General features: G+C 45.9%; 1 protein-coding gene across 7 annotated transcripts in view; it reads right to left on the bottom strand.

Moving 5' to 3' along the window:
- The window catches only part of SYN3 (synapsin III), a 503,620-nt gene that overhangs the window by 34,624 nt on the left and 446,006 nt on the right, over nt 1–22,990 (bottom strand). The gene's annotated exons all lie outside the window — the stretch shown is intronic.

The following is a 22,990-nucleotide window of genomic DNA, read 5'->3' as shown; positions in this document are numbered from 1 at the left end:
AGTTTAGACAAGGAAATGGCTTAGTTTGTGTTTAATCAAAATCACTGAAGCAGTTGTGTAGAGCATTGAATGGAGGGGTGTGATATGAGACACGGAGAGACCAGTTAGGAAGAAGGGAGTGTTCATGTGTGTGTGGTATGTATGTGTAAGGTGCGTACATGCGTAGAGTTTGTGTTGTGGAGTTTGTGGGAGATGTCTGTGTGTGGTGTGTTCACATGTGTTTGATGTATGGTATGTGTGGTATGTTCTTTATGTGTTCATATGGTGTGTGCATGTAGTGTGTGATATGTGTGTGGTATGTTTGCTGTATGTGCTGTGGCTGTGTGTTGTACATGTGGTGTGTGATATGTGGTGCTTCTGTGTGTATGTGTGTGTGCATGCAGGCATGCACTGGAGAGTCTAGCTTCTCTAGGCCAGAGGCTGGGGGAGAAATTCACACTGTTTACTTGGCTGAGTCAGGAACACAGAGAGGTGTCCTGGGCTTGGGGAGAGGTCCCAAGAGAGCTTCCAAGGCCAAGCACAGAGGACAAAGCCAAGGTTCCATGATAGTGATCTTAAGACAGAACAGAGGCTGACTCCCAGCGGCTATGGACAGCTGGGCCAGCTGCTCCCTCCCACTGGCCATGGGAGCCCTGCTTGTTCAGAAGTGGCTTCTCCTTTCCCTATCACCCTCACCCCGACAGCAGAGGAGTTCTGATGCTGGGTCAGAGACGGGCAGAGCCCTGTGGAGCAGCTGGGCACTGGGCGGTCCATGTGGGGTTGGTCTCAGACCACACCTCATCTCACGTCCTTCTGATCTCCCTCTCAGCCCTTTCCTGCCTGTCCTTCGAGGCTCAGTGCTGCCTTGACAACTCCATCCCTCCCACAAGAATGTCCACTCACACTTGTACCAGCTTTAGCACTTATGCAGGGTCTTTACAGCTCTCCATGGGGCCCAAACAAGATTGTGAGCAGGCAGGCAGGCTGGGCACTTAACAGATTTAGAAACTGTCGTGGTCACTTAACAGATTTAGAAACTGAGATTTCTTGACTTGCTCAAGGTTATAAAGCAGCTGAGCCCAGAGCTCAGCTTGAAACTCTGGACTCTGAAGGCACAACTTTTCATTGCACTATCTCAGGTGCCTGCCTGTTCTACCATAATGACATAAACAGCAACAGGAGAGAGGATGGACAAGCTGTCTCCCTTCTTGGCTCTGTGAGTGATGACTCCAAGTCTCAATTTGCAGAGAAAATAAAGGTGACCAGGCAAGAATTCCCTATCTTCCAACCCTTTCAAACTCATCAGCTGTCCCACTTCTTCCTCCCAGCTTCAGTGGCAGTGGTGTGCCTCCTCCCTTTGTTCTAGGCCTTCTAAGGCTCTGACTGCTGGCTGTCCCCGCTTCCTTTAACAGGACCCCTTGGTTTCAGCTGGGTACCTGGCCTCCTCAGCTAGAGATTACTTTGCTTTAGTCTCTCATGCAGGTAAATGTGCCCATCTACAAGCTCTGGCCAGTGAAAACTGGGAAGCTGTGATATGAGCAACCTCTGGGTGGTGGCCTGAAGATGAAGATAATCTTCCTGTCCTTTTTCCTTCTTTGCTCTGGCTAGGAGCATGATATGAACATGATGGTATGAGCAGCCACAGCCATCTTGGGCCATGAGATGGAAGCTCCATGTTGAGGATGGCTGAGTAGAAAGATGGAAGGACTTGAGTCACCAGTACTGTGAAGCTCCTTATCAGCCCTTGACTTGGAGTCTTACATGAGAGAGAAAAAAACTTTAATCTTGTTTAAGCCACTATTCTCTGGGTCTTTTTCTTTTCTTTCTTGAGATAGGGTCTCAATATATTACTCAAACTGAGTGCTGTGGCATGATCATGGCTCACTGCAGCCTTGACTTCCTGAGCTCAAGCAATTCTCCTGCCTCAGCCTGCCAAGTAGTTGGGACTACAGGCGTGTGCTACCACTCCCTGCTAATTTTTGATTATTTGTAGAGACAGGGCCTCACTATGTTGACCATGCTAGTCTGAAACTCCTAGGTTCAAGTGGTCTTTCCGCCTTGGTCTTCCAAAGTGCTGGGATTACAGACTTGAACCACTGCGCCTGGCCCCTATTATGTGGGTCTTTGTTAAAGCAGCCAAACGACATTTCTGCTCATTTTTTAAAGTCTCTTGCTTTTCATTGATTCTTTATGCTTTGGATTAACATGATCAAGAATTCACCATTCTCCTCAACATGTTCCAGCTTTTTAGAACCTCAGTTACTTGCCACTATTTCTACACCTTCATTCCCCACTTGCCCCTCAACCCACTTTCTTTAGGTTTCACTCACTACCATTCCCCTGAGACTGATTTGGCGAAGGTCCTGTTTGGTCCCCTCTTTGGCAAATCCCACAGAGGGCGTTTGGTCCTTGTCCTGCGCTGGCCCTCTGTAGCACCTGAAATTGGTGAACTTTGGGAAGTACGATTTCCATAGCATTGTTTTTCCAGTTCTCACCCTTCCTTTCTGGCAACTTCTTCACAGTCTATGTTGCCACCTCTTCCACCAATGCCCCTTTGATGGTCCTAGGGTTTCATCTCAGCCAATATTCAGGGTCAGGTGGAGAGAATCGGAATTGCCAAAATGAAAGAATGAGGTGAGTTTTTACAGGGACAGCTTGTCTAATTCACATTTCTGTCCTTGGTGGCTTTGGGAAGAACCAGAACTTCTTCGGCACCTTGGTTTCCTAGGTAGCACAGAGTGGGCTACCTTGGAGATATCCAACTGTCCACAGCATCATTTTCCTGCCTACCAGTCATGATACACCCTGATACAGGGGCATGTGTCCACCCAGGGTGCACTTTACACTCTCTCCTCTCCCTAGCATCTTTGTACGGCTGTGTGGCCACATTTTAGCCAAGAAGATGTGAGCAGAAGAGGTGTATGAACTTCCAGGATGTGTTGTTCGGGCTTTCTACTCCCCTCCTCTCTCCCCTTGCTGGCTGGAGTGTGGACCACCTTTGGCAGTGTAGCAGAGGAAAACACACTAGGGATGGTTGATCAATAAGATGGAAGAAGCCCATGTTCTTGAAACCATGGTGGTTCCACACCAGCCCTGGGCTGCTTTTGTGCAGACCAGAGAAAGGAAGTCCTAGTTTGTTTACACGATTCTAAGTCTTTGTTATGGCAGCTGAAATTTATCCCAATGATTATACAAGCCGTAAGTAAATTTTTGTTGACTACATCATGCATTCTTTCACAGGGTAGACAAAGAGAGCAAAGGGAGAAGGCACAGACACAGTGGTTTAATTCACTCAGGAGTGGGCCGCCACCCTCTGGGAACCTGCTCTTCTGTCTTAGTTTGAGTGGTTTTGCATGGGGGTTCCCATTCTTTCCTCTCCAACAGTGAACATAGAACCCAGGTCTCTCTCTCCCTCTATTTTTCTTTTTTGAGACAGTGTCACTTACTCTGTTGTGCAGGCTGGAGTGCAATGGCATGATCTCGGCTCATTGCAACCTCTGCCTTCTGGGTTCAAGTGATTCTCCTGCTTCAGCCTCCTGAGTAGCTGGGACTACAGGTGTGTGCCACTATACCTGACTAATTTTTGGATTTTTAGTAGAGATGGGGTTTCACCATGTTGCCCAGGCTGGTCTTGAACTCCTGACCTCAAGTAATCTGCCCGCCTCTGCCTCCCAAAGTGCTGGGATTATAGGCATGAGCCCAGGTCTCTTTTACACAGGTCTTTCAAAGCTTCAGAAGAGGCCCTGGCCCCAAATGTCCCTTTTTATCTTATTATTTATTTATTGATTTATTTATTTAAAGAGACAGGGTCTCACTCTGTCACCCAGGCTGGAGTGCAGTGGTACAGTCATGACTCACTGCAGCCTGGAACTACTGGGCTCCAGTGATGCTCCCACCTCAGCCACTTGAGTAGCTGGGACTACAGGCATCACCACATCCAGCCAATTTTAGGTTCTTTTTCCTTACAGAGGGCCTCCTACACTGTATGATGCCTGGGCAATATAAAACTGGTTCTACTGGAACCACCATTTCTGTCACCCGTTAGACTGTGAGCTTCTTGAGGACAGACGAGTGTTGTTCCCAGCTGTTGCACTGGTGCCAGGTACATTGCACACACTCTATACAAGTTTGCTGGATTGAATTTAAGAAGGCTGGATCAAGATCTGCTTATAATTTGGGGAGGGGAGGCAAGAAACTGTAAGGAAAAACAAAGGAGTTAAGAAAAAAAGGCAAAGAAACTGTGTTTCAAGGAAATTTATCTTTTACAAAGGGGATATTTCCATGCATTCTTGGGTGGGTGCTAAGATCTCCAAGGGTGACTGCCTCCTTCATGAGTTCTTGCGAACCGGAAGAATTCCAGGATTCTGGTCAAGGGGGCAGGTGGTCTGGAACCTGGGTGGGTGGGTGCTGGAGGGGACTCTGGTATGGTCCTCAGGCCAGAGGGTAGGTGAGGCGAGAGGGCACTGGGGACACAGCCCTGAGGATGGTGAAATGGCTGCTGGCCTGGGCAGGGAATCTTGGCACTCTGTTTTATTTACTGGCTGGAAATCCCTCCAAGGGTTCACAAAGACAAGCTGAAAACAGGAAGCCCTCAATGAGCTGTGATTCAAGATTACCCATTTGCTTCCCCAGGGGCTATGATTGGGCCACTGTGAACTCTCTAACTCTGAAAACAGACTCACACCCTTGCCTCCCTTGCCCTTCTCCCTTCTCTTATCTTCTCTCTCCTCTTTCTCCTTCTCTTCCTTCCTTGCCTCCTCACTCTCTCCTCCCTCCCATTTCTCCCCTTTCCTCTCTCCCACACTCCTTGCCTTCTCTCTTACTCTGTTTTGTTTTGTTTTGTTTTTGAGACAGAGTCTCGCTCTGTTGCCCAACCTGAAGCACAGTGGCGCCATCAGGGCTCACTGCAACCTCTGCCTCCCAGGCTCAAGCAATCCTCCCACCTCAGCCTCCTGAGTAGCTGGGACTACAGGCAGATGACACCATGCCTGGCTATTTTTTCTTTGTCATATTTTTTGTAGAACTAGAGTTTCCTTATGTTGCCCAATCTGGTCTCGAACTCCTAGTTTCAGACAATCTTCCCACCTTGGCCTCCCAAAGTGGTGACTGGCATGAGCCACCGTGCCCGGCCACTCTTCCTCTTACTTTTAATGGCATCTGTCTCCCTCTTGCTCCTCTTTCCTCCTTGATTTTTCCTTGTTGCTTACTCCTTCTCTTATCTTTCTCCAGTCTCTCCCTTCTACCTCCTTCTCTCCTTCAGTTTTCCTGACCTCTTTTCAATGTTGCCATTCTTCTCCTGCTTCCCATTCTTCTTCATTCCTTCCTCTCTGCCTTTCCTGCCTCCTTCCCCTCACACTTCCCCAATCAGGTTTTCACTCTTCTCTCCTGCTTTCTAAATTGCTTTACCCGCCTTGTGTGCTTGTATGCACACATGTGTTTATGTGTGTGTGCATGTGTGAAATTGTTAATAACCAATGACAAAAAAGGTCATTGGTCACCTTTGGAGGATACTAAGACACTATCTCATTATTCTGAAAAAAATGAGTAAATAAAGTGATGAAGAAATGTTCTCTTTGATGATTTCTACCTACTAAATGCAAGGGCAAGAGAATTAGAACATCATCTTTCTGCAGCCCCTAATGCAATAACAGATTGAGGGAATGCTGTTTAATGCCAAGGCCATTGGCGAAAGGCTGATGGGAAACTTGATTATGTGTGGATCAGCAGACAATACCTGAGCTCAGGGACCATTCTTAACATCTCAGAAGAGAGACTTGTCAGTCAGATGTGATGCAAGAGAACAGCCTCTACTGTCACCCTGCACCTAGGAAGTATTCTTGCCAAAATCCAGAACCTGATTCAGATAAAAATCTCTGCATTTAACTACCAGTTTACAGGAAATACAGGTGATAGAGGAACAATATGGAGCTGCCACTGGCCAAATTAGCATGTAGAAAATTCTATAGGAAAAATGGCCTTCTCCCACCAATAAATAAATGACAAGGAAAAAAAAAAAAAACAGAGGAAAGGGAACTGTTGTAGATCATAAGAGGCTTATGTCATACTAACCACGTGAATATGAAGGCCTTGTCTGCATACAATGGAACACGTCAATTAACAGGAGGCTATTAAACACCGATGATATACTAAATGATGTTAAAGAATTATTATTATGTTTTTAGGTGTAATAATGGTCTTTGGCTATGCTAGAGACAAAAAAGAAGCTTTTATGTGTTAGAAATACACGCTGAAATATTTATGGGTGAAATGACGTGATATCTGAGATTTGCTTTAAAATATTCCAGTAATCTACAGAGACAGGAAGCCAAGGAGCAATTGCTGAGGGCTTAAGAGGGAGGGGAATGAGTAGTGACGGGCTAATTGGTATGGGGTGATGAAAATGTGCTAGAATTATATGGTGGTGATGGTTCCACTTGTAGATTATTCTAAAAAAAAAACACTGAATTGTACACTTTGGAAGGGTGAATTTTACAGCATGAGAATTAAATCTGAAAAAGTATCCAGAGGTGTTTGGGAGGAAGACTGGAGATGTATACAAAACAAAATTGACCATCAGCAGATGGTGGTTGAAGTTGAGTCAAAAGTTTTTTTTTTGAGTACGAGGCAAAAGGTACATGGGGTTACAGTTTACCATTTTCTCTTCTTTTGTGTATATTTGAAAATTTTCATAACAAAAGTTAAAAACAAGCAGGATTAAAGGAGAAAAAGGTGAGAACATAAAGCTTCACTTGGACTGGGGTTAACAGTGGTTATCTCTGGATACAGAAGTGACCCCTTTTTTTGTGTGTCTGTTGAAGCAAAGAAACTTTGATCAGTAATATGATTCAGTCTCCCTATGAGAAAAAAGCACTATATGCCTGAGAGAATTACAACCCATTCTTGCAATAAAATTATATGATTTTTCTCCTGAGCTCCTCCTATAGAGGATACTAATATGTAACAGAAGTAAGCCTCAACAATGCCCTCTGATGATTGGCTGTTTCCTATAATGTCCCTTAGTTAGGCTCCTGTCTTACTCTGCGGGAGCTGCTGTAACAAAATACCAGAGACTAGGCAGCTTAAACCATAGATATTTATTTCCCGCAGTTCTTGAGGAATCGCCGCACTGTCTTCCACAATGGCTGAACTAATTTACGCTCCCAACAACAGTGTAGAAGTGTTCTTATTTCTCCACATCCTCTTACTACGGAAGCCATTTACCAGCATGTTTAAGAATGCAAGCTCGAATCGCAACTCCATCACTTATTCGCTGCATGACCTTGGGTAAGTTACTTAACCTCTCTGTGCCTCGCTTTCCTCATCAACAAAATGTGGATAACTTGAACACCAGATTGCTGTTGAGCATTCAATGAGATACTACATGTAAATGCATTAAAAGAGCACCTGGCTCATCACAAATGCTCAATAAATGTTATAACTAGCATTATTATTCCTCTTATACCCCCAGCACCCAGCATAGGGCTTGACACTTAGTAGGTCCTCCATAAATAATTGCTGAAAGAATGAATAAAGGGGCCAGTCACGAGAACTGTCGGGGGGAAGAGAGTCTAGGCTGAGGAAAAAAGGAGGTGCAATAGCCCTGAGGTTGATGCTGAAATTCATAAGCTTTAATAGAAAACTGGGCCTTAATATCTTCTTATGAAAGCTGAGGGCTAACGGAATAATTTGAAGGAGGGGGCATCCCATCTCCCCTGGGAGATGAACACAAGGAGTGAGGATAAGATGCTTCCCAGAAAGTGACTTGAAATCAACCGTGATACAGAGACACATGAGCAACTGAAGCTCGTTGCCCTATTTCAATCACCAGAAAACATTTAAGGCAACTGTGACCAGTTGCTCACCCTGCTGAGTCTCTCTCCAGCAAGACTCCACAGAAGGCCCGGCTTGGAGCATGCTCCCCGCTGGTGTGATAGCTGGGACATACTGGTTTTTCAAAAATAAAGATAACTGCATGAGGCAATCTACTGAACCAGGTTATTTACAAATCAGTGAAAAGTCGGGAGGACGCCTACCAAAAATCATCATCGTAGGTTCGGAACAGTCACTCTGTGGCCTTGCTTTCTGGCAAAAGTTAGCTGGCAAGGCCAACTGGATGTTCAGGCCACTCCTAGTTGGAGATAATAAAACCATAACCCGGGCACACAAATGGATGCTTGTTTTCCTGTTTTTATAACAGGAAGGCATGCATCCAGCTCATTCCAAAGTGGTATCAGCTCATTAAGAAACTAGTCGAATGGGGTCAAGCGGGATGGACTAAATCTCTGTTTTACCTCCCAGGAAATTCTTAACTAGCCTGCATGTCCCTGACTCTCAAGATAGGATTAAGTATAAGTTCTGTGTGACTAATATTAATACCAGGCCATGCTCACAGGGTTTAGCTGAGAATTGATTTCCAAGCTCATTGTCAAAGGCTTAGAAGAAGTAACCGTAAAGCAGAGGTTCCCAAGCCTTCTTGGCTTACGGTGCCCATCTCGGGAATTTTTTCATGACATTCCTAGGGTCAAAGAAGTACTAAACAGATTGATTTATTAAGTAGTTAAAACGAAATAGCTTAATAAGTGTTTACATTCTAATAATTTAGTAACCATTTGAAAAAAAAGTACAGAATATTTTTATTTCATTCCTAAATAACTACAATTAATTACTAATGGGATGTGTGTGCCTCTTGGGCAGCGCACAAATTCCCGAACCTTAGAATCACATTGGACACTATCACCCTCATTTCCTGTTCCATGTGATTTTCACATGGCACTTAGTTTTTGGCACAACCACCACCAAAAACTCAGCTTCACAAAGATGCAACATCACCGAAGGGAACATATGATCTAATCTACAGACGGAGCTACTTTGGCCATTAATTTGCGTGGCATCTGACAGACGCTGAGAATTGCTATGTTTCCCTTGAAAATTAAGAATATACTGTGCTACCCCCATGAGTCTGTGGTGCTCCACGACTTCTCGGTGTAGAGTTTGGGAGCTGGAGCCCTAATGTGATGCCTTTGGAGTTCTCCCCTAAAAGTAAAAAAGAGAAGTCTCTAGTGGAGAGTCCCAGGGGAAAAAGCCTGCCTGCTCCTCATGTAAAACACAGGTCTGAGAAGCCTGTGGGGCGGGGTGGGGGGAGGAGGTATACCCAATGATCCAATCTATAGTTTTCTTGGTTTTCTTTCTGTAGAGATGGGATCTTGCTGTATTGCCCAGCTGGTCTCGAACGACCTTGAACGGTACTCCTGCCCTGACCTTCTAAAGTATTGAGATTACAGGTGTGAGTCACTGCGCCTGGCCTAGCCAATCTATACTTTTAAAAAGTCCACATTTTAGGAATATTAAAAGGATATCACACTTTTTAAGATGATACAAACTCTGTTCAAGATAGCTGCATCAGGACCATATTCTTAGTGCATACAAAGGCGGGTTAGTTGGTGAGAGTCAGCTCACTATTTAGAATAGTCGGTAAACATATCTGAAAAGAAAATGTTGCTCAAATGCTGTAATAAAAAGAGGATTATGGTACCATTCTTATCACAGAGGAGCTCACAGTCCATGGGAAACATGAACAGATAATTCTATAGAGGGTGACCAACACCTCAATGGGCATGTGGCCAAGGGACCCTGATTCACGAGGGGAGGGGGGATGGGTGCAGAAGCCTTCCCTGGTGAGGGGATGGAGTCCACCTGAATTTTCTTTGTAGTGATTATAGAGATTCAACTGCAAGATGACAATTCACAGTGGGTGTTGGCATTGGGGCTTTATCTTATTTTCGTACTCATTCTTTCAAGATGTCTTACCTACTTTTTATTGGGCATCAATTATGTGCCTGCAACTGTACTGCACAGTTTACATGTATTATCTCACTGAATCTTCAAAACAAGTGGATGAGCCTCTGGCCATGATATACCCAGACAAGCCCTGTCTCTCTGTAAACAACTATAAAACTGGAAATAATTTATGAGGCAACTGTTTCCAGGCAGCAGAAATAGGCAATGCAAGGCTGTGATCCTAAAGAGGGGAATTGGGAGGGGAGTCCCATGTTCACACAGCGCCTTTCCCAGCTTTGTCACACACCACTCTGCCCTGGCCTGTGACACTCCAGCTTACTAGTCTGGCACTTCCTAAACAACCCAAACTCTTTCCTGCCTTTGGGCTTTTGCAACTGCTATTCCCTCTACCTGGAAAGTTCTTCATTGTTCTGTGCTTGGCTGGCTTGTTGTGACTTTTTATATTTTTTGTGTAAGTGTCACCAGGTCAGAAGATTTTTCTCTGCTAGTTCTACTGTGTTTGTCTCTATTTTAACAATGTCTTCTCCACCTAGTACCAAGTTGAGTTTGTAACTGTGTATATATTTGCTTTTGCTTTGCATTGTCTGCCTATTCCACTAGACTACTACTTCTCTACCCAGGGCTTAGCACAGCACCTAGCACATGGTAGGTGCTCAATAAATAGCTGCGGAATGAATGAAAGGAAGAAGGATTAGATTGGCCCCTCTCCTTCCTGGAGCAAGTGAGGGAATAAGGAATTAGGAGGAAAATTGGAGAGAGGCAATTCCTCCTTCCGCTTTACAAATGTTACTGAAGCTCAGAAACCCTGTAGGGTGCATCTGAGAAGGCTTTGTGAGGGATTAGGGACTTGAAGACAGTGTATGTCCACTCAGTAGAGCCTCTTGGCAATCTTGGGAGGGAGATGTTGTCCTTCCCATTTCATGGATGAGGCTCAGAGATGTGAAGAACTTGCCTGAGGGCACCCAGCTAGTAAGTGGAGGAATGAGGATGTGAATCTGGGCCTGGAGAATTCAGAAACCCATAATCTGTCCATGATCTTGCTCTGGTTTGAATGCAGAGGAACGAGGCAACTTTTCTCTTTTTCTATCTTTTCTCTCTCCTATCTCTTCCCTTCCCTACTTACCCTCATGTGGGTCTTTTGCAAGCTCCAGCAACAGATGGGCTTGAGCCGGCAAAGTGCAGGTCCCAAGAGTGCCATGGGGCAGGTGCCCAGTCTCTTCCTGGAAGGACCCAGGAGGGCAAGCTGTACCAGCCAAACTCTATTGCCAAGGTATCCCACACTGGAATCCTGGCCCTGATGATTCAACTCAAGGGCCTCTTGGCCAAGGTAGCCTGTGCCAGGGGACCCTAACATGGCTGGGGCTCAGGGCTGACTCACAGGGCAGGCTGCCACCACCTGAATCACCCGCTCCACCTCTGGCTGGAGAGAAGAGGCTGGGGAGGCTGGGGCGGGGAACTGGTCTGGGACCCTGTGACTCAGCCTGTGAATACATAATGATGATAGTGATTGTAATAACAATAAGGGACAGTGACAGCTACTTCTAACGAGTGCTTTCTATGTGCTGGGTGCTATTCTATGCACTATATACAGTATTCATTTAGCCTTCATAACAATCGTATGAGGTCAGTACTACTATTCCCATTTCATACATGAACAACTGTGGCCCAGCAAGGTTATGTTACTGGCTGCAGGATTCACAGCTGGAACAAAAAAAGCTGAGAAGTCAACTGACATCTGTCTGACTCTAAAGCCCAGACATTCATTCAATTAATACTTATTGAGCCCCTACTACAAGCCAGGCACTGTTGTAGGCACCAAGGAGACAATGGTGGGCTTGGGTGAGAAGGTAAACAAATAGATATATGACATATTAGGTGGAGATGAGTGCTACTGTTAGAGTAGCTAGTCAGGCAGACATGAGCAGGGCCGGCAGGGCCCTTCACCACCCACCAGAAACGTCAGGCGACCTTCAGATGATGGTCAGGCAGTTTATAACATCTCGCTAAAATAATAATCGGTTGCAGCTGGCACCAGGGAATGATGGTCTCCCAATACATAGGAAAAACCTGAAACTGGTGATCAGCAGCTTCCCGATAAGATCTCAGGAGTTGGGCAAGTGATCTCAAGCATGTGCAGTAAGAGGCAAAATGGCACAGTGTAACTGGTCTATGTGACCTTCCTCTAGGAACGCTGGACTGGTAAGGGAAAAAGGCCTCAGTGAGCATGCGCACAACTTCAGTAAACACACTGCCTGCGGCCCCTCCCAAGTTCTGGCAGGTCACTGCGCATGCGGACAGTCCACCTCAAGGGAAGAATCAGGGGAGAAGGAATGCAAGACCCTGGAACAACCCCAAGTCAAAGGTCAAACTGTGCACTTGATCTCTCAGGTTGCCCGCTTGGCCCTCTTCCAAGTGTACTTTACTTCCTTTCATTCCTGCTCTAAAGCTTTTAAATAAACGTTCACTCCTGCTCTAAAGCCTGCCTCCCTCTGCCTTAAGCCTCTTGATCAAATTCAAGGCAAGGATGGAGGCTGCTGAAGATCCATTCACTGCCACTAATATACTTTGGCGCTGTGTGACTTGGATACGTTCCACTGCTGACACTACGGGGAAAATAAGTTACGTGAAGTGGGGTAGGGATGATTGGGGGTCAGACTTGGGACACTATTGCTCATAGAGCAGCTGGAGTTCTCCCTAATAAGATGTCGTCGAGTAGAGAGACCTAAAGGAAGTGCAGAAACAAGTCACAGGCCTATCCTGTGGATTCCAGACAGACAACAGCAAGAGTCAAGGCCTGAGGTGTGACACTGCTGTGTGTGCTTGGCGAAAAGGCCATTGTGGATGCAGGGGAGTGGACGGAGGGTGGAGAGATGGGCTGCAGGTTAGAAAGATGGGGAAGTGGCCGGGCACAATGGCTCACTCCTATAATCCCAGCACTTTGGGAGGCCAAGGTGGGTAGATCACGAGGCCAAGAGATCAAGGCCACTCTGGCCAACGTGGTGAAACCCTGTCTCTACTAAAAATACAAAAATTAGTAGGGCATGGTGGTGAGTGCCTGTAATCCCAGCTACTCATGGGCCTGATGAAGAATCATTTGAATCTGGGAGGCAGAGGTTGCAGTGAGCAGAGATCGTGCCACAGCACTCCAGCCTGGCAACAGAGTGAGACTCCATCTCAAAAGAAAAAAAAGAAAGATGGGGAAGGGAGCAAGTCATGTAGGGTCTCAGAGCCACTGCAATGACATTCATTTTTACTTCCAATGGCATGAGGAGCCACGGAGGGTTTTAAGCAGGGGAATCACATGATCGGACTTACGGCTTGAAAGGATTTCCTTGCTGTTTGGAGACTAAAACAAGGGCTGAAAAGCAAAGGACCCGTTGGAAGCTCACTTTCATCATAGAATCCCCATTGAGAAGGGGCAGTGACTTGAACGAGGGTGGTAGATTCTAGAAATATTTTGAAAGTAGAGCTGAAAGGATTTGCTGATGGGTAGGATGTGGGGTGGATGTGCATGAGAAATGCAGGAGAGAAGGATGATTCCAAGAGCTGTGGCTGGAGCACTTTGAAAGAGGATCTTGGGATCTCGGATTTCCTCCCCTCCCTGCCATCCCCCGCTACAAATGGGAAAGGCTATAGAGGAGCAATTGTGCTCACGATCAGAGTCCTTGTGGACTGCGCCAATCAAATGACAGAGAAAGTCTCCTTCCAGGCTTTTCCTGTTCCTAGTGGATGTGAACAGAGATCCTTGCAGCCCAGAATGCCACCAGCAGCCAGCGTATGTCAGGGGAACTTGCTGGAGAAGGAAGCTGCCCCTGAGGGCAGCAGGCAGAGACAGACAAGCCTAGGGCATCGGTGACTTCACTGAGACTCCTCACCAGGTCTTCATGGTGTGTAGGCCAGTTTGAGCTGGAATTTTCCATTATGTGCAGCCAAATAATCTTGATAGAGGGTTGGTGCCTTCACTGGCTACTGGCTGCCCAAACCGGCCTTGCTTGCCTATGGGTGTGTCTGTAGGGAAGGTATTTTTACTGAGGCTCTACTCTCCAGAATTTATCACTCTGGAGGGACTTGGGGGGGTCCTAGCTGGTTTTCTTCAGCAGCAGAAGACCTTTCAGTTGGGGGGATGATATTAGGGATATCTCTTACTTCCAAACTCTGGCAGTTTCCTTCTATAAAGAGGGAACAACATCCCTGGCCTGTCGGCTGCCTGCCACTCAGTCCTCCCTGGAGGTGACATTCTGATCAGAGGGTTTGAAGGAGAAACATGGCAAGTATAGACCAGTCCATTCTTCTCTCCTTTCTCTTTGCCACAAAGAGCATGGAATCTACTTTGCTTCTGTCTGGAGAATTTTCAGGCCAGTCTCCTATGTGGGGGAGTCTACAGAGGCCCAATGCTGCCTCCAACGCTTGGGTGGCAAATCTGTCTCATTCTGGGGTTCAGTCCTGAGGAGCCCATTTGCCTGCACATCAAAGCCACATTCCTCCACACCTTTATTTGTACTCGGGTGATATATTTGATTTTGTAAATTCCTTCCTCTTATGACCCCCCAGCATAGAGCCTGCAACATGGCTGACTGGTTGGAAGAGCATATTGAAGGAGGGAAGCCAAGTACCATGTGGGTGGAATGCTTCTTCCAATCCAAGATCCAGTGAATCTATTATCTGACAAAAAGAAGCAGCCCGGGTCTATCGAAGAGATAATATCTCCCCTGCCAATACTTAATACTGAAAGGCATGTATACAATGGTTCCTCGTGAGACTTTGCACAATGGATAACAAATAGCACCGTTACCCGTGGTTTTATAAAAGTTGCTGAAACTTCTCTAGCCCACTGGAAACTTCCTCCTGCCCTTTCCCGCATTCATTGCATGACCCCTTGGCTTTGTCTGGCTGACAACAGGGCAGCGGCTCCTCCAGGACTTATGAAGGTTTACTTTTCCCTTGCTCAAAGTGATCCTTGATAAATCTCCCCTTCATGGTCTGAGAACTTGACCTTCAGTTAAGGAACGATCTGGGTTAGGTTGGAGGGGCATTGCTCACCCGTGAAATGATTGCCCCCCCACCCCACCCAGTGACCAGCCCTGTCAGAGAGTGCCTCTCTGCCTGGTCTCTGCCTAACACTCCCCACAATCTGGTCTTTCACTGGGAGTGCCCACAGTGGACTTGACTGGCTCTGCCCCCTGTCAGCACTTCACTAAGCTGCTCCACCCTACTCCCTTTTCTGCCCAACAGGAGAATAAAGGAAGCATCAGTGCCCCCGGGCGGGATTCCAGATTGTTTGTAATGAAAACAGACCAAGCCAAGCAAACAAAGCAGATGCTTGGCCTAAGCCTTGCTTATTATTTCAACCTCACATGGACATTTCATTGCTTCAGGCCATGTCTGCAGGTGATTGGCCCAGGGTCCTTCCTTTCTATTGTTAAGGGGCACCAGCCTGGGCTTTCATGGGAATAACACACGACCAACCAGGCTGAACTCCAATTCCAGCGGGAAAGAGACCTCACTGGGTGACCTTGGCAAGTAACTTTCCCTCTCTCAACTCTCAGATTCAAATTTTGACCATGCAAGCTTAGGGTAGAAAAGTAAATCAAGGTTGAGAGTGGCCTCTGAAGTCAAAGCATGTGGCTTTGAGTTTGGACTCACTGAATGCCATAAACTCATTGCGTTCCCACTCTCTCAACTGTTGACTGGTTATTAGTACCCCTTAGTGGCACTATAGGTAAGAGGTTTAAGTAAATTAAGCCATGGGCAGTTCCCCAGGCAGGGCCTAGCATGTAGCATGCACTCGATAAATTCATCATGATTATTATGAATAATACTATGAAGATCACAGTCTGTAAGGGCAGTGAGACATGTTAACGTTAAATATACCAGTAAGTTACAGACGGAGCCCCAGAATTCTGTATAAGCACAGTGTGGATGCAAAGCAGGGAAGGTCATGTCAACTGAAGGTGTTGGGGAGAAGTTCAGGAAACTCTTGAACTTGAGCTGAGTTTGGTCTTGATGAGGCTGACACAGGTGTTGGGCACTTGTGGAAGATAAAATGGAGGGGAAAGGCAGAGAAGCCTGGAACAGCCTGGCATGATCTGGGATTGGAGAGTGGTTGGGTGTGGCTGGAGCACTGGGTGTGAGGAGGCATGTGCTGAGAGGACCCCGGAAGAGTTGATGGGTCAGGGTGTATCCTGTAGGCTTTACCCTTGGACAATCTGGAACCATGTTGGGTTTTAAGCAGAGAAAGTGATGTAGTCAGTTCTGGGTTTTAGGACCCTTGCTTCAGCAGCCACTATGGCAAATGGATGGGAGGGGCCAGCCAGGGGGCCACACAATCCTTAAGCAGTGACTGCTGCAGTTTAGACCAGAAGTGATGCAGAGCTGACCTGAGACACCTAGAGCAAGCAGGCAGGAAAATGCAAGACATGCTTGAGCTGGGAGCACAGGACTCAATTATGAAGTAGATGTGAGGGCCCAAAGGGGAGCCAAATGATAGAGCCACATGCTGGCCGTGACTGCACGTCCTTCATACTGGGAATCCTGCCCTGCTACAGATGAGGAGGCCCTGGGAGGGTTGAGTCACTTCTTCCAGGTCACATAGCTGGTGAGCAAAGGAGAAGGATGCCTACCCAGAATATCTGGCTTTGTAGCTCCGAGCTGTAATGCAAGGCTGCTTCTCTGTAACCATGACCAACCTTTATTGATTGCTTTCCATATGCCAGGCATTGTTCTAAGTAACTTTCCCAAGATCACACAGCTGGTAAATGACAGAGCTGTGATTCAAACCCAGGCAGTACTCCCAGACTACCCCAAAACAATGCTCCCAGACTGCACCCAAACAGTGCTCCCAGACTGTACCCAAACAGTGCTCCCAGATGGCATCCAAACAGTGCTCCCAGACTGCACCCAAACGGTGCTCCCGGACCGCATCCAAACAGTGCTCCCGGACTGCACCCAAATGGTGCTCCCGGACTGCACCCAAACGGTGCTCCCGGACCGCATCCAAACGGTGCTCCCGGACTGCACCCAAATGATGCTCCCAGACTGCACCCAAACAGTGCTTTTGGACAGCACCCAACAGTGCCCCTGGACTGCACCCAAACAGTGCTCCACCCAAGTAGTGCTCCTGGACTGCACCCAAACAGTGCTCCTGGACTGCACCCAAACAGTGCTCTGGAACTGCACCCAAACAGTGCTCTTGGATTACACTGCTTATCACTATGCTGAGTTGCTTTGGGTGTCACAATGATGCAGGTGAAACCGTGGGAGTGGATGGGATTGTCTAAAGCATTGTTGCCTCTGGAACTCTAGTGAGAGCCACATGTATAAGTTTTCTATTAGCCACATTAAAAAAAGTAAAAAGAAATAGGTGAACATAATTTTAATAGGATATATATATATATATATATATATATATATATATATTCTACACACATATATGTAGAAAATAGCTAGCATGCATCTATCTATCTATCCATCCATCCATCCATCTATCCATCCTCGAGACAGAGTCATACTCCATGCCCAGGCTGAAATTCAGTGTGCCATCCTAGCTCACTGCAGCCTAGAACTCCTGAGCTCAAGCAATCCTCCCAAGTAGCAGCCTCCCAAGTAGCTAAGACTATAGGCATGCACAACCACACCTGGTTAATTTTTTTAATTTTTAATTTTTTAGAGATGAGGTCTTGCCATGTTGCCCAGGCCAGTCTCAATCTCCTGACCTCAAGTAATCCTCCTGTTTGGGTCTCCTAAAGCACTGGGATTACAGGTGTAAGCCATTGCACCTGGCCAGGATATTTTGTTTAACCCTATAGAAAATAAGTTCTAATTTCAATGTGTAATCTATATAAAAATTATAATTGAGATATTCTATGTTCTCTTTTTTGTAACTCTATTCTTGAATATGGGTGTGTATTTTATATTCAGCCTATTTCAATTGAGCCACACGTCAAGCACTCAGTAGGTGCATGCAGCTGGTGGCTTACAGAATTGATTGGTGAGAAGGAGAGAGGGGGCAAGGTCAGAGCCATAGGGCACATGGACACTCAAGGGAAGGGTGGAAGAGAAGCTTGCAAAGGAACCTAGGAAAGCCTGGCTGGAGACAAAGGAGGAAAGGTGGCCAGCATGGTGTCCCTGAAGGCAAGGTAAAGATTGTGTGTCAAGAGACAGGTACAGCAGCGACGCAAGCCCGAGGAGAGCAAGCAAAACAAGGGGCTGAAGACTCTATCAGGTTTTTCTATTTGAAGGTCATGAATGATCTTTGCCAGACCAAACTTTGGAAATGGTGGGAGCTGATTTAGGGAGCTGGAGAGAGGGAGACAGCAACTACAGGCTCCTTTTCAAGAAACTTGGCTGACAAGGTAGGGTAGAGGGCACAAGGGCTCAGCAAAGACTTATTTATTCTTTCCAAATCTGAGTGAGACTTGAACATGCTTCAGTGTTGAAAAGATGCTGGCCAGGAAGCAGCATTGAGGGCCAGGGGTGAGGAGGAACGGACAGGTAGCCAAGTCCCAGAGGCTATGATGGAAATGTGAGCCAGAGCTCAGAGGTAAAATGAAGTCTAGAAAGAAGAAAAGACTCCATTGAGATGAGAAAGAAGGTGTGGGGGCAGGCAGAGGTGCAGGAAGATGAGCTTTGATTCAGGGGAGTGGATTCTCTTCTTTGGTGGGGAGGATGTGGGGCTTGAAGAGAGCAGCAAAGTGCTGGAAATGCCATAGTGAGATTGGGAAAGGTAACTGACTAGGGAGATGTAAAAGCTTCATCAGGACCCACTAGGGCCCTGCTGAGGTTGGAGATGAGGCATTTGTAGCAGCAGCATGAGATCGGTGATGAGGTTTTCTCCAGCTGTGCTCAGCAGTGTCAGTTTAGGAAAGGAGAAGGCCCATGGGTGGATTGATTCAAGGTTGAGAGTTCTAAGGCAGGTGCAATAGAAAGATGAGAGAGATTATTCCTTCCTTCTTTCCTTCCTTAATTCACCGAAAATGTATTAAGTGACTGCTCCATGCCAGGTATTGTGCTAGGTGGTGGAAACAGAACGCAGAGCCAAATGAGATAAGATTCCTGCCTCCATGGAGCTTATGGCAATAGTTTTCTGCACATTCTCAATTGGTCCTTAATATGGAAGGGGAAGAGAAGGGTTACCTACTGTGCCTCAGAAAATTAGATAAAAAATTGGGATGAACTGATATTTAACATTTTATGGAGTTGGCATGGTCTTCTGGGTGGTCATGGGAAAGGGTGGCTACTTTGGACAGTGAATACTAATCTTGAAGTTACGGAAGTAGGGATTATCATCCACATTTCCCCAGATGGGGCTGATAAGCCTCAGAGGCAGCACGTGACCAGCCCGAGGTCACAGAGCCAGAAAGTGGAAAGATTGTCTGGGTCCAGAGTCTGCTGTTTTTACTTTTCTAAGACTCCCAAGCTGATAAAACCCCAGGAAGAGGAGGTTTATTGAACTCCTTGTGGAAATAGGTTCTCTGCCTCCCTTCTTCTTCTCTTGCCAACCTTGGTTTGGGCCACAGCCAGGCTATTTATGCACTGATGTTGTTTGCAGGGGGAAGCTTGCTAATGAGGATGATCCCCAGTTCCAGAAGGGACTGGACAGTTGTGGCTGCATAAAATCTCTGGATGATTAAAGCTCCTCATGGGAGAGGCAAGGCTGTTAGAATCTTCCTGGGGTCGGCAGGCAAAAGCACAGCCAGACCTTTGCTCCTAGCTGCTGTGGGGAGCTCTGCCTCTGGGGGTTCTGAATGACACCAGACTGGGCTCCCTATGCCTTTGCTCTTGTTTCCTTCCTGGAATGCTCTCCTTGCTCCTCTACCTAATTCCTACTCATTTCTCAAAACCCTAAAACTCAGTTCCTCTTCCAGCTCCTAGGAATTTCACTTTCCTCCCCTGGACTCCCACAGGGCTTTGCATTTAGTCCATATTGAGGGTACTGTGCTAAGCACTGGGAATAGTCACAAATAAGACATGTATATTCTAGTCAGGAAGATGGAAAACAAATTAGCAGATAGCATCTTAGTCCACTAGGGTTGCTATAACCAAATACCATAAACTGTGTGGCATATACGTGACAGAAATTTATCTCACTGTTCTGGAGGCCAGGAAGTCCAAGGTCAAGGTGGATTCATTGTCTGGTGAGGGCCTGATTTATTCCTGTAACCTCACAGGATGGAAGGGAGAAACAAGCTCCCAGGGCCTATTTTAGAAAGACACGAATTCAATTCCTCAGGGATCTGCCCTCAAGACCTAATCACCTCCCAGAAGCTCCGCTTCCTAATTCCATCACCTTGGGGATAGTAGGATTTTAGCATACAACATATTTTAACATAGCTCTAGCAGACAGATAGGTGGATAGCTAGGTAGCTAGCTAGGTTGGTAACAAACTGGTAGAAAATAGCTAGTTTGCAAAGACTGTGAAAGACACAACAGGAGTGTGTGGTAGGGAATGTACTACTTTGTATTACCTGAATATTTAGGGACCTCCTGAAGCTGATCAATCAGGCTGGGTTTGTAGAATTCCATCTGATGGGTGTTTAGGCTGCACTAGCCACACATTCTTCCCATGGAAGTCACAAAGATGTTAGAGAAATCAGAAAAAATTTTGCAGGCAGCACAACGAAAGTATAGATCAGGGGTCAGGATGGTGGAGGTTCACAGCCCAGCTTAGGCACTTACAAATGCCATGACTTGAAATGAGTTCTTAAATCTTTCTGGGGTCCAATTTCCTCATGTGTAAAATGGAGATGATAATATTTATACTAATCCTCACTAGTATAGTTGGGAGGATTAGAAATTCTATCTATCTATCCATCCATCCATCCATCCATCCATCATCTATCTGTATCTATCTATCTATCTATCTATCTATCTATCTATCTATCTATCTATCTATCTATCATCTATCTACTTCTTCTAAGGGATGGTTGTTATTATTGCATGCATAAGAGTTTTAAAAATACAAACTACTCCACAAATGGAAGGTATGGCTTTGAGCATGACTTGGGAGTCAGGCTTTGCTACCTCCTAACTATGTGATCTTAGGAAATTTCTTAACTTCTCTAAACCTTAGTTTTCTCATCTATAAAATGGGCTTTGTAATAGTACATGCTTCACAGAGTTAACTGTGAAAATTTAGAAGTAAACTGGCCCAATGATTTGAACATTGCCAGGTGCAAAGCAACAAACGTTAGCTGTTTGTCATTAACTGTATGCACCTTTATCAAAAAGGCATCTAGAGATTTTGTAAAGTCCAGGATACATTAATGGCATTAAAGTTATTGTCCTCATTTTCCTAGCCCTGGGGCTTATGTTATCTGGGCAAGGACACCTCCCTCCCAGTCCTCTGAAAAGTGTTTTTAATATGGGCAATGCTGAGGGTGTGATAGGTGCCACACAGCTTCAACTCCAAAACTAAAATTGAATATTTTAATCAGAAAACAAAAACCTCCAATTCTTCCTAGCCTCAGCACAATGCTCTACACCTTTTAACTTTGGTAAAGTGAGTCACATCCCAATATGCATAAAAAATATCTTTACTGCTTTTGGGAAATGTTTACAATGGCCTTTAATATCTCAATATTTCACGAGAGCCAGACAGATAAGGAATCTATCCATCCCCTGGTGGGACCCCATGCTCAGCATCCTCCTCCATTGTCTGTCTTTTGGATCTGGACAAACACCTCCCAAGTTCTGCAGGACAGTCAGCAAGCTTTCTAGTCCTCCCTAAAAGGCAGTGTGGAGGGAGATTGGTTAAATACCATGTTTAATTGACCTCAGAAGCTGTGCATGAGCAAGCACCCAGACTGGAGCGCAGTGGTGCAATGATAGGTTACTGCATCCTTGACCTCCTGGGCTCAAGCAATCCTCCTGCCCAGCTCCAGTCTCCAAAAGTGTTGGGATCACAGATATGAGCCACTGTGTCTGGCCCTCTGGCCATTTCTGACAACAAAGCAGCCCCAGGACTTCAGCAACTTCAGCTCATGTCTTCCACTCCTCTGTTCCCCATCCCATTCTCACCAACCCTTGGCTGGAGCCAAGGTCTCAGGGCCTTGTGTTGCCCCTGCTCCACTCAAGAACACCAACCATGGAGAAGGGCTGGAAGCAATGGTGTCCTGGAGCTGGCTCAGACTTGCTTATAAGAGGTGATGGCTAAATATTTAGACATTTTGTGAGCCAGTTATTAGATCATTGTTAGTTTGAAATCATTTGTGGTGGAAGTAGTTATACCCCAGAAACTGGCAAACACTGCATATTAGGGTTTTTCCCCACTTCTTTCCCAGAGAGCCAGTTTGCGAGCACACTGCTTTCTGGACAACAGTTGCTAGTGACTGTTTTCGGTATTCCAGGTAAGGATGTGATGTGCTGCACAAACGGTTTGATTGTCAGTTTGTTTAAAATAAAATATTTAAAAGCTTGACTTTAAGGCATCAAAAAAGAACACTCAAATGTTTGACATGTATCAGCTGGCTGGGTGACACTTTTTGGTGTAGTCCTCAGAATTAGGCCTCTCAGTCCATCTTGTTTTATTTAGAGAGATTGCAGAGAAAACTGGTAAAATACTGGTGATTTTGTCTACACTATGGTATTGAAAGATACAAAATATAAAGTGAATTTGGGTGCTGAGGCGAATACAGGATTGAGTTCATCCAAAGGGTCTTACTGCTCTCTTGATGGACTCTATCACACATGTTGTAAATGAAAAGTTATTGAATAAAATTATAGATCAACTAATGCTACTTTTATCCATAATTTCAAGTTCCCTGCAGGATTTCATGTGAAAGGAGAGCTTTGAGTGGCCCAGTTCACTCATGTTTCAAAAGAGGACACAGAAGCCCCCAGAAGGGAAGTCACTCTGCTTTGGTGGTACAACTGGAGAGGAAAAGGAAAAGGAAAGAACAACTCACAGGGGAAGGAAGGGATTTATTTTTTCAAGTTAGGACTCTTCATCTCTCTCTCAGGGTCCTTTCCTTGATGAGAATAGAAGTGAAAGTGTCCAAATTTCATTATTTCTGCAGGAAACAAAAGCACCACCATGAGCCGGGTACAGTGGCTCTCACCCACAATCCCAGCCACTTGGGAGGCTGAGTGGGAGGATCACTAGAGGCCAGGAGTTTGAGGCTGCAGTGAGGTATTGTCATGCCACTGTATTCCAGCCTGGCACCAGAGACAGACTCCATCTCTTAAAAAAAAAAATCACCATCACGCTTGATGCCAA

Source organism: Callithrix jacchus, chromosome 1 (assembly GCF_049354715.1).
Source record: "Callithrix jacchus isolate 240 chromosome 1, calJac240_pri, whole genome shotgun sequence".
In the NCBI taxonomy this organism is placed as follows: Eukaryota; Metazoa; Chordata; class Mammalia; order Primates; family Cebidae; genus Callithrix; species Callithrix jacchus.
The sequence above is the reverse complement of the archived record's forward strand: the minus strand, read 5'-3'. Positions and strand labels throughout refer to the sequence as shown.